This window comes from Petaurus breviceps, unplaced genomic scaffold (assembly GCF_028583685.1).
Source record: "Petaurus breviceps papuanus isolate PSGF00001 unplaced genomic scaffold, PetGlider_PUasm1.0 140, whole genome shotgun sequence".
Lineage (NCBI taxonomy): Eukaryota > Metazoa > Chordata > Mammalia > Diprotodontia > Petauridae > Petaurus > Petaurus breviceps.
Window position 1 is genome coordinate 39,351,184 of NW_027185698.1, and position 11,066 is coordinate 39,362,249.

The 11,066-nt window shown below is 40.8% G+C and overlaps 1 long non-coding RNA gene across 1 annotated transcript in view; it reads left to right on the forward strand.

The window, feature by feature from the left end:
• The window catches only part of LOC138150671 (uncharacterized), a 106,750-nt gene that overhangs the window by 36,274 nt on the left and 59,410 nt on the right, over positions 1 to 11,066 (forward strand). Inside the window, exon 2 of the long non-coding RNA XR_011165624.1 lies at positions 6,733 to 6,820. This is a non-coding gene — a long non-coding RNA (uncharacterized lncRNA). The remainder of the gene's footprint in view (positions 1 to 6,732; positions 6,821 to 11,066) is intronic.

Consider the following 11,066-nt stretch of genomic DNA (forward strand, 5'->3'; position numbering starts at 1 on the left):
TCCTTCCTTCCTTCCTTCCTTCCTTCCTTCCTTCCTTCCTTCCTTCTCTGATTTCAGACCAGTGATCTCTTTCTGCTAGACCATATTGCTTTTTGCCTAAATTTTTGTAATGGCTTTCTAACCAGCCTTCTTTCCTCCCATACATTTCCCCTCCAGACTCATCTTCTTACTGAACAGCTCTGATCATCTCACTCCCTTGTTTGACATCCTTCAGCAGCTCCCTATTACCTATTGAATAAAGTACAGACTTCTTAGCTCGTCATTTAAGGCCTGCTGCAAAGTAGCTCCAATTGATTTTTCCATCCTGGTCTCTTACTACTTCCCTCTGTGTACCATTTACACCCTATGATTTCCCACCTTCATGCTTTTGTTTACACTTGTTTCTTTTCCTGAAATGACCCCACCCTGCCCTCTCTACCCATCCTTCAAGGTCTAGTCTGAATTCCACATGCTTCATGAGGCCTTCACTGCTTCTTTCCAGGTTGAAGTGCCCCTTCTTTGAACCCCGTACTGAATTTTGTCTCTATCCTTTTTAGGATCTCTACCTCTTTCTACCTCACATTTTAGTTCTTCATATCCTTGCCCTATTTCTCAATTAGATTCTGAACTTCTTGAGGGAAAGAAAGCACTGTATCTTTTTCTATGAATTTGCCCCTATGAATGAATCCGTGAATTCCTAGGTCAGGGATTTCCATGGAGCGAGGGCTCACTGATTGTCCGTGAGATGAAAAGGAATGATTTATAATAATTTTTAAAAATCTGTTTCATGTATCGTGAAAGAATTAATCACTTGGTGTCCAGCCTGCTGTGGTTGATGCTCTTCTGCTCCATCTGCTCTTCATGTACACCTGGGCTGGGTGGTTTTGATACAGCAGGTGCCATTTGTCACTAGGACTGTGCTTGAAGACTTTCCAGTTTGGTAGGAGCTTCCATACTGATGGAGTGCTTCCCAATGTACCTTACTCACAACACTCCTGGGAGATAGGTAGGACAAGGATTTTTTGCCTCTTTTACAGATAATTAAACTGAGGCTCCCTCACCTCCCATCAGTAAAGTGACTTGCCCGAGGCCACATGGCTAAATAAATTCTCAGTCCAGGTTCCCAACTTCCTCTAAATAGAGGAACTCCTTCCTGTTCTTAGTACTTGCCTCTACCTCGAGGCATCCATCAAATGTTTAAGGACATAATCATAGTAGACTGCTCCTATCCCTGACTCCATCTAGGGTAACAAGGCCACAGAAGTTCCTTCATTGGAATCTGCATAGATATTGATGGGATGGCATCCAAAGGGGATAGAGGGCAGGCAGAGTGAATGCAGTAGGAGTTTGCCTCACTTTCCTCTTCAGTCTAGACTTTTACTTTTCTTTGTAAATTGATTTTTTCATTGTATGACTTTACAGCATATCTCCTCTCTTGTACCCCTTCACCTCACTCCAGGGACTTCTTCTAGCCCCTGACTTTGACTTCTGCCTCATTTCCTCCTCAATAATAAGCATGGCTCACATTTATATAGAACTCTAAGGTATGCAAAGTGTTTTCCTAGCAGTAACTAGAGAGACTTGCTAGTCACAAAACTTGTAAATATCATAGCTGAGTTCCAAACCCAGGTCTTATTCAGATAGTAGATCTTCTTCTACTACACAACTTTTTTTCCTGTAGATTTGGAAGGGATCTTAGCAATCATTTTGTTCCACACTGACCCCTCCCCCCTTCATTTTCTTCCTTATGGGGAACTGAGGCTCAGAGAGTTGAATTAAAACTAAGTCAGTGACAGAATTGGAATTCAAATCTGGTTATCCTTTCTAATACACCCCCAACTGAGGCTTTGTTCCTAATGTATTTCTTTTCTGCTTCTAAAGAGCTTACCCCTAATTACCTTTAACTGTAGTCTGTTGGTGAGTTTTAAATGTGTTTTGCTTTGTTGTAGACTCTTTGTACTAATGAGAAAGAAGGTATTTATGGTTCTTCTGCTTGGCCCCAGAGAGTAGAATGGGGAGGACTAGGAGAGGGAGGGGGAGTTGCAGGAAGGCAGATTTCTGCTCCATTTAAGAGAAAATGTCCTAACTATCAGAGCTTTTCCTGAGCCCTTGTCCCTCTGTCCTATTCCCCTGCTGAAAGTGAGCTCTTCCCTCTCCATGTTATTTAGAGCACTTTGTCCTAACCTGTAATTGTCAGGGCAAAGTACTCTTGATTACTGTAGTTCTGGATTGAGGAAGGGACCTCAGGTTGCTGGGCCTTTGCTAGGTCACCTCAGGTATATGGGACCTGAGGCTGACTGATACAGTAATTCATTAATCATTGGTATTCAATAGACTGTCAATTCTCAGAGATTAGCGATTATTTCATTCTAGGACAGTGCCTAGCACACACTAGGTGTTTAACAAAATTCCTGTTAATTAATTGATGCGGGAGAGGGCTAAAACTATCTTACTGGTTAGGTATTTAGACCTCAACTAGGGAGAGCAATTACTTCTTACCAGATAAAGTCATTTAATAAGCAAGCATTTATTAAGCACCTATTATATGTTAGACTCTATGCTTGGGACCAGGAATAAACAGATAAAAGAGAAATTGTTCCTGTCCTTGAGGAGCTTACTAGCCAGGGAGACAATGGATACATATGCATATCCCCAATGCTGCTAGACAATGCCTAACACATAGTAGGTTTTTAATAGATGGCTGTTGATTAGTTGATGGGGGAGAGAGCTAAAATTTCCTCCTTAAGAATTTAGACCTCAACTAGGGAAAGCTATTATTTCTTACCAGATTAAATCAATCAATAAACAAGCATTTATTAAGTACCTACTATGTGTTAGACCCTATGCTAGGTGCCAAGAATAAACAGATAAAAGAGGAGCTTACAATGTAGCAGGGAGACAGTGGGTACATGAGAAATAAATTTAAAAAAATACAAAATAGATAAAAAACTAGTTTTTTTTCAGGAGAAGGACTAGCAACTGAGTTTGGGAATAGGATCAGAAAAGGCTTCATGCTTAGTGCTGGAGCTGAAACTTGAAGCAAATCTAGGAATTCCATGAGGCTTGTATGAAGAGGGAGTGTATTATAGACATGAGGGAGCATTGGGGTAAAGATACAGAGATGAGATACGAGAGCAATAAGAAATCCAGTCTTACTGGACCATAGAATGTGTAAAGAGAAGTAATGGCTAATAAAATTGGAAAGATAGGGTGGGGGCAGGTTATGAGGAGCTCCAATACCAATCAGGGACATGGATATTTGATTCTGGAGGTATGAGCAAGCCACTGGAGTTTACTGAGTAGGGGAGTTTTATTGGTCAAACCTGACTCAAGCCAGTATGAGGCAATTGTCAACCATCTAACAATTAGCCAAGGGAAATTTCTTAGCAAAAGCATGGAAAGGATATTCATCAAGAATATAGCATTGATTCAGTTGGATACATCTTCTTTGACTCCACACTGGCCATGGTGCTGAGCTCCTAACTTCTCTAGGGATGACTTTTGATCTTAGACCACCAGGAAGTCAGTGGTTCAAGCCTTCATCCCCTGGCCCAATGAAGTATCAAGGAAGGTCCCAATGTCTTTTAAGGAAAAACTAGCTTAGCCTCCATTGGGGCATGGACTTAGGAAAAGGTAAGCCAACAAGCTAGCCCATCTACTTGATTGGATCCTCTCTCAGTTTGCTCCTATAATAGAAAGTGACATGGGAAAGAAAAGGATTGTTGAGAATGATCTAATTAAGATCTCTTAAATGGTGGTGAACTTCCCTTTCTTATCCAGAATGGGGAGAAAACCTCCAGGGTCAAGACTTAGAAGACAGAGTTGAGATTTTGGCTTTCATTCCTCTTTAAAGAAGGCAATATAGGGCTTATCAGTGTTGGTTCTCCCTTTGAAGTGTCTCTGAAGGAATGTGTTCTTGAATTTCTAGGGTTTTATTCAGTTGGCACAACCTGGAATCTTTGCATCTGGAATGTGGACAGGTGGGTACCTCAGTTTGTCCTCCAGTTACCCAGTCTTTTTTGCTTCTTCTGTAGAGGAGGAGCCCAACCCGAATTCCCTTGATTCCCCTTTGAAGTTGCTATGTTTAGCTTCTCTAGCTTGGGAACGGAAAGTTTACTGGAGGTGGAGGAGCTGTAGATTATTGCCATTTCCAGTTTAAGACTTTCCCAAACCAGCGGCACAGGCTGAGGGGAGCCACAGTATATACTGGACGACCTTATTTGATGAGGAGGCAGTGTCTATTAACCTAAGCCCTGCTTCTGATTCTCCATCACAGAGAAGAAAAAGAACCAATGGGAGAACAGTAGCAGTCAAGAGAGGTGAAGAAAACCACCTGAGACTGGTTCTTAACTTGCCTGAGCAAATGGCCTTCTATGCTTTGGGACTGGGAGCATCATGAGGAACACACAGAAGTTAGAGAAATGCCATCACAACCCAACTTGTGTTGAAGATTTGTGTCTAGAGGGGGACATGCTCAGCTTTAATATTCCTCTTGTCGGAGACTATACATGACTCTCACTGCTTTCATAATGCAAAGAGCACAGGCTCTGGACTCAGAACATCTGGGTTTGAATCCCACTTGCTACGTGTGTGACCTTGGAAAAGTCACTTAGCTACTCTGGGCCTCAGTTTCCTCATTTGTAAAACAAAACGATTGTACCAGCTGACTTTTATGGTCCTTTCTAGCTCTAAATCTCTTATACTAATATACATCCAAATGGTTGCCCATTCAAGGTTCTCTTTGATTTTCCTCTTTCTTTTAATGAAAATTCCTTCTTTAAGTCAGTCTCAATATTCTGACATAGAGGAGAAAAAATGGCAAAGTATGTTTTGTGAGACAATGAGTGATCCAGGGTCATAGGTCACAGAATACTTGAAATGGGGATGCTTCATGTAAAGAAAGAAAATACTTAAAGGGAGGATATGATCTTTGTCTTCAAGAGCTAGATGTGATGGAAGCTACAAAATGGCAGAATTTATTGTTAGCTGTTATAGGCAGGGATGGTTTCATTTGTATCTTTGTTATCCCCATTGCCAAGCACAATGCCCAACATAGATGTTTGTTGATTGAATATAAGCAAGAACTTCCTCAAAATGAGAGCTTTTCTAACAAAGGAATGGGCTTCCTTGGCAGGCAGGGAATTGATGAGGCCAACAGAGATCTTCAAGAAGAGAATGGATGACCCTGGATGAGTTTTCAAAATGGATGCCATAGAGGGGATTCCTACATATTTTAGAAAGTTAAGATCTTTTAAAATTCTAATGTTTTTATGCTTCTATTCCAAATCACATTATTTTACTAAGGATGAAACTGAGGCCCAGAGAAGGGGAAAAGTGACTTGGTCAAGAGAGATTAAACTGGACAGGAAGGTCTCATGTATCCTACTCCTAGGACAACTCATGTAACTCCTTGTTGAGTTGTATTTCAACGATTCCATACACAGTGACCAGTACTCTTTCCTGATTCTATGAAAAACAGGGCTAGAGGGAAGAGGCCAGCACACTCATCAAATTACTGTTTGCAGGCAGGCGATAGAAGCAAACCCCAAATTAACATCCCCACATCCCCAGATACTCTGCAGGAAACAGCGGGCCCAACAGATCTGTGGATTCAGAGGAATTTCTGCACTAAGCTGAATCAAGTATAGGATCTCCAAATACTTTCACATTAGACATTAGTCAGGTTGTAAAGAATGATTGCAACTGATGAATGAACAATGGGAAAGAGGAAACAAAACCAAACAAGAAAAAGAAAGAGAGCAGGTAGTTGGCTTCAGTCTGCATTCAAACTCTGTTCTTTCTAGTTCTTTCTCTGAATGTAGACATCTCTTTCCATCAGAGTCTTTTGGAGTTGACCTATAACCCTGCATTGCTGAGAAGAGTCCAGTCTATCAAAGTCAGCCGTCACACATACGTTGTGTCTGTAATTGTGTACAAATTTCTCCTGATTCTGCTCTTCTCACTACACATCAGTTAGTATGTCTCTCCAAGTAAATATGAAGTCCGTCTGCTCCTCATTTCTTATAGCACAATAGTATTCCATTACATTCATATCCACAACTTGTTTAGCCATTCCCTAATTGATGGGCATCCCCTTAATTTCCAATTCTTTGCCACCACAAAAAGAGCTGACATAAATATTTTTGTACATATGGGTCTTCCTCTCATTTTCATGATCTCTTTGGGATACAACCCTAGAAGTGGTATTACTGGGTCAAAGGGTATGCAGTTATTTAGAGCCCTTTGAGCATAGTTCCATATTGCTCTCCAGAATGGTTGAATCAGTTCACAATTCCACCAACAATGGTTAGTGTTCCAATTTTTCTACATCCTCTCAAGCATTTGTCATTTTCCTGTTTTGTCATCTTAGCCAATCTGACTAGTGAGATGTGGTGCCTCAGAGTTGTTTTGCTTTTCATTTCTCTAATCAATAGTGATTTAGAGCATTTTTTCATATGCTTATAGATATCTTTAATTTCTACCTCTGAAAATTGACTGTTCGTATCCTTTGACCATTTATCAATTGTGGAAGGACTTGTATTCTTATAGATTTGACTCAGTTCTCTGTGTATTTTAGAAATGAGGCCTTTATCAGAGACACTGGCTATAAAAATTCTTTCCCAATTTCTCACTTCCCTCTTAATCTTGGTTACATTGACTTTAGGGGACCTTAGGTTTATCAGGAAATGGGTTTCTTTCTTTTTTACCTCTTTTCTTCTTCTTTATTTCATCTTATTTTTTTTTTTTTGCCAGACTCATTCCAGATTTGTTCAAGATGAAGCAAATGAAGAAACATGGAAGGAATGGTATCAGCGGGAGACTAAGTCAGAGAGCTTGACAGGTAATCAAAGATGAAAGCTCAGCCGATGGCTTTTGATTTTTTAAAAAGTTTTATCATGTCCATGATTTTGGGGATATGAACATTTCACTTCTTTCCCTAACATCTCAAATCTATGTATCCACTGGAAAAAATGAGAGGATAATTTTTGAATCTGATTTTATTAAATTCTTATAAAAATGAGGGAGTGAGGAGATTTGGGGGTATAAGCTGACATGGTTAGGTCCCCATTGCCAGGAAGATCACTTCATCTGAAAGGGAAAATTCCTTCCTCTGTGCTGGTTTGTCCTTAGCAAAGCTGAGTCAGATGGGTGACTGCCTGCCCAAATTGATGGATAATGTAACTTAGGCTTTATAATGACAGTTAGCCAGATCCTAAGTCCAGTTTTCCCTACTGTACAATACCCAAATCTTATCTGGAAGCAATGTAAGCATCTAGAATAGTCTAGACACTTTTTTTTTCTATCCTAGGCACCATAGTTACCTAAAACATAGAATGTCATAGGTAGGAGGAACCTTAGAACATAGAACAGAGAGAAACCCTTAGAGGTAAAAATTGTTCTGGAGATGAATCTCATTCAAACCTCTCATTTTACAGGCAAAGAAATTGGGGACCAGGGAAATGGTAGTGCCCAAAGCAGATGCAAAAGAAGAGCCCAGAGCTCCTGTTTCTCCACCCAGTCCTTTTCACTTAGCCACCCAGATAGTCACATTCTTTACTTTATGCCTTAAGGAAGGAAGCTATGGAATCACAAAGACCTGTGTCTAGATCCTGCTTCAGACACTTCCAAGCTGTGTGTCCCTGGGCAAATAGCTTAGTACCTCTGAGCTTGTTTCCTTGTAGAATGGGATAATAACTTCCTTGACCTCCTAGAATAGTAAGGATCAAATGAGTTAATGCTTATCAAACCTTAAAGGGCTATATGAAACTTCCAAAATCTCTGAGATAGTTGTGAAATGTGCACTTTCAACATTTGTCCATGGTAGTAGGAAAAAAAAACAACAACCTCATTCCTTGACAAATCATGCTTCAAATAAGTGGCACATTGAGCCTTGCTTTTCTTAGATTCAGTCATTTGCTGCCAGTTAGTGATCCCTGGAAGAGGTTTAAAATAGTGCTCTTACTCCTGAGCCGTGAGATGTTACTTCCCAGCTCAGATGAGGAGACAGATCCCAGGGCTGTTCTTGGCATCAGCTCTTCACACTCTCTTGCTAGACACATCCAGTCAGGTACCAGATCTTGCTATGTCCCTCTCTACAACTCTCATATCCAGTCCTCTCTCCTCATCCAACCACCAATTTGGTTCAGGTCCTCATCCCTTCTTATATAGATTACTCCTAACTTGTCTCCCTACCTCAAACCTAGCATATAGTAGTTGCTTAATAAATACTTGTTGATTGATGCAATGAGTGCAAGCCAAGAAGGTTAATTTTTAACAATCCTGCAAGGGGTACTGAACTCAGAGACAATGTTGTTATAGGACCACCAATCAATAGTAATGTAAAAGTCGCTGCAGGTGATGGGCAGAGAGTTTGGTGACTGGGGAAGGGCAAGGGGAGGACTGAAATTGGAAGGAAGCCTCTGCCAGTTTCCTTTACTCTAAGTAATTTGCCCCACCTATTTGGGAAGTGGGGTCAAGAGAGGTTATTAGATTGAAAATTGCTTGGGTACAGAGACGCCATCTTTTTTCATGTTTGGATGTCTGTTCCTACCATTCAGCCTAGTGCCTCCCTACACATAGAAGGATCTTGCTAGTAACAGCTCATACATCTATGAGTTTTGTTAATCCCTTTTCTCTCATCTTCCCCATGGGGGTAGGGAGTACAAGCATTATCATGCCATTGTTATCCTAGCTAAGGTCTAGAATGCTGACTCCAAATAATGAAGCAGAGGCTCAGAAAAGTTGTTATTTGCCCATGGTCTCATACTTAGGACTATAACCTGGGTCCTCCAGCTTGTGATAGGAATGTAAATTTAAAGATCTTTCCTGCCCCTAAGCTAAAGTGCACCTGGAGCCTGGGGTAGGAGGCTTGTTTTTCAGTAGATACTTTTTGATTGGCCAGTGGGTCCAAAAGGTTGTTACATTCCCTGAGCCAGGAGAAGGCTATATAAGCCCTGATGTGAGGCTTTGTTTTGGGGGCTCACTTTGAGAAGTGTTCTGTGATTTGATCTGGATTCTGGGAAGCCGTTGTCCAGAGCCCCCCCAACCCCCCCAGCTTTGAAAAACCCAGATGTTGAAACCCAGATGTTGACTGGGTATGGATGTAATGGTTGGACAGTTTGGAAAGCTGTCTACTTGATCTGTTTCTGTCTTGATAATTCTGCCTGTATACTTTGAAGTTCAGGGTGCTGACCTTTTTCCCCTGAACAAGGTAAACGATATATGTTTGACTGATTAAAGTAAGCTTGTTAACCCATTTTGAGTTGCTTTCCTTTATCAAAGCAGATCCAAGAACCTGTGTTGGCAGCAAACCCTGAGGATGCTTGGGGTGCTTGCTGCTACACAGCTTCAGATCAAGCATTCTTCCATATACTAGTTGTCTCCATTAATTTTTTTTTGTAAGATCTGTGATTTAATAGGTATAGAAAACACCTGGGATGCAGGGAAAACTCCATCTACCAATGAAGCTCTGTACTGACTCTGTACCTAATGTTAGAGTTGCCAGTGGACACTGAGAGCCTAAATGCCTTGCCCAGTTGGCCAGTATATCTTAAAGCTGGGACATGGACCCAGTTCTTTGTGACTCTTAGGTCAGCTGTCTATCTGCTATGTAACACAGCCCCCCCCCCCCTCAATCTTCATAATATCTGACCTTAATAAATATTTATTGAATTCTTGCCCCTGACATCTTCAGCCACTTCGTACTTCTCAGTTCTCATGTCCCTGGGCTATAATCCTAAATTCTTTCAACCAATCCTCATATTCTTTGAATCCAAGACCCCTTAACCATTCCAGTTTCCCTGCTCAAGACACTTATTGGCTTGCCAATGCCTTTCTTAGAGTAGGGTGCCCTGAATAGAATAAAACTTTCTATCTGTGGTATAACCAACGCAGAGGACTGGGGGCAGCTTCCTTGTTCATTAATTTTAGCTGTGTCTGACTCTTTGTGACCCATGTGGGACTTCCTTAGCAAAAATACTGGAGTTGCTTGCCGTTGCCTTCTTCAGCTCATTTTACAGATGAGGGAAACAGACTAAGTAATTTGCCCAGGTTCACAAAGCTAGTAAATGTCTAAGGTCACATTTGAACTCGGGTCTTCCTGACTCCAGGTCTGAGCAAGATCACATTAGCTTTTTTGACTGCCACATTGACAGTTACAAGGTTGGAGGTGCATGTTGAGCTTGTAGTTCACCAAACCCCCAGATTTCTTTCAGATGAGTTGCTATTTAATCGTACCACTCCATATCATTCTTATGAAGCTGATTTTTTTCTTTTGTGCCCAATTGTAAGATTTTGCATTGATTGCTATTGAATTTCATCTTATTGGATTCAGCTCAGTGTTGGAGGCTAAGATTTTTTGAAAGTCTTGACTGCTTTCCAGTGTGTTACATATCTTGATCAACTTCGTGTCATATGAAAATCTGACAAGATCATTTAGCCCAACTCTAAAAACTTATTCTTGAGGAACCTGTCATCCAGAGACATTAAGAGAACATGTTCAATGTCAAATAAGCAGTAGGTAGCAGGGCTGGAATTTGAACCCAGATCCACTGAACTTGTCAGAGTCCGGGATTTAGATCTATGTCCTACTGCAAAATTCTCGAGTTCTATGATGTTGTCCAAGTTACTTTATCATTTAGGTCCTCAGATTCCTTACTTACTGTGAGGATTCTCACACTTGCCCAGCCTGTCTCCTGGAACTATTGTAAAGAAAATGTTCTGTAATCCTTAAAGGATTATAAAATAGGAGGGAATTGTTGTTATTTCTAATTCAGGATGGCAAAACCCTGTAGAAACATAGATGTGCACTGGGAAGGCTGCTCTTCTAACTGAAAGTTATTTCTTGTGTATCCTTGGGTAAAGTCACTTCTCCCTGAGCTTCAATTTCCTGATCTGTAAAATATGAATGCTAATAATACCCATGACACCTACCCTACCTCACAGGGCTGTGGTCTTTGCTTTTAAAATGGCAAAGGCTTCATAAATGTTAACTAAGATGGTTATTAGAGAACTTTTTGTAAAGATTAGTCTTTTTTCCTTCTTTTCCTCTCTTCCTTCCTTCCTTCCTTCCTTCCTTCCTTCCTTCC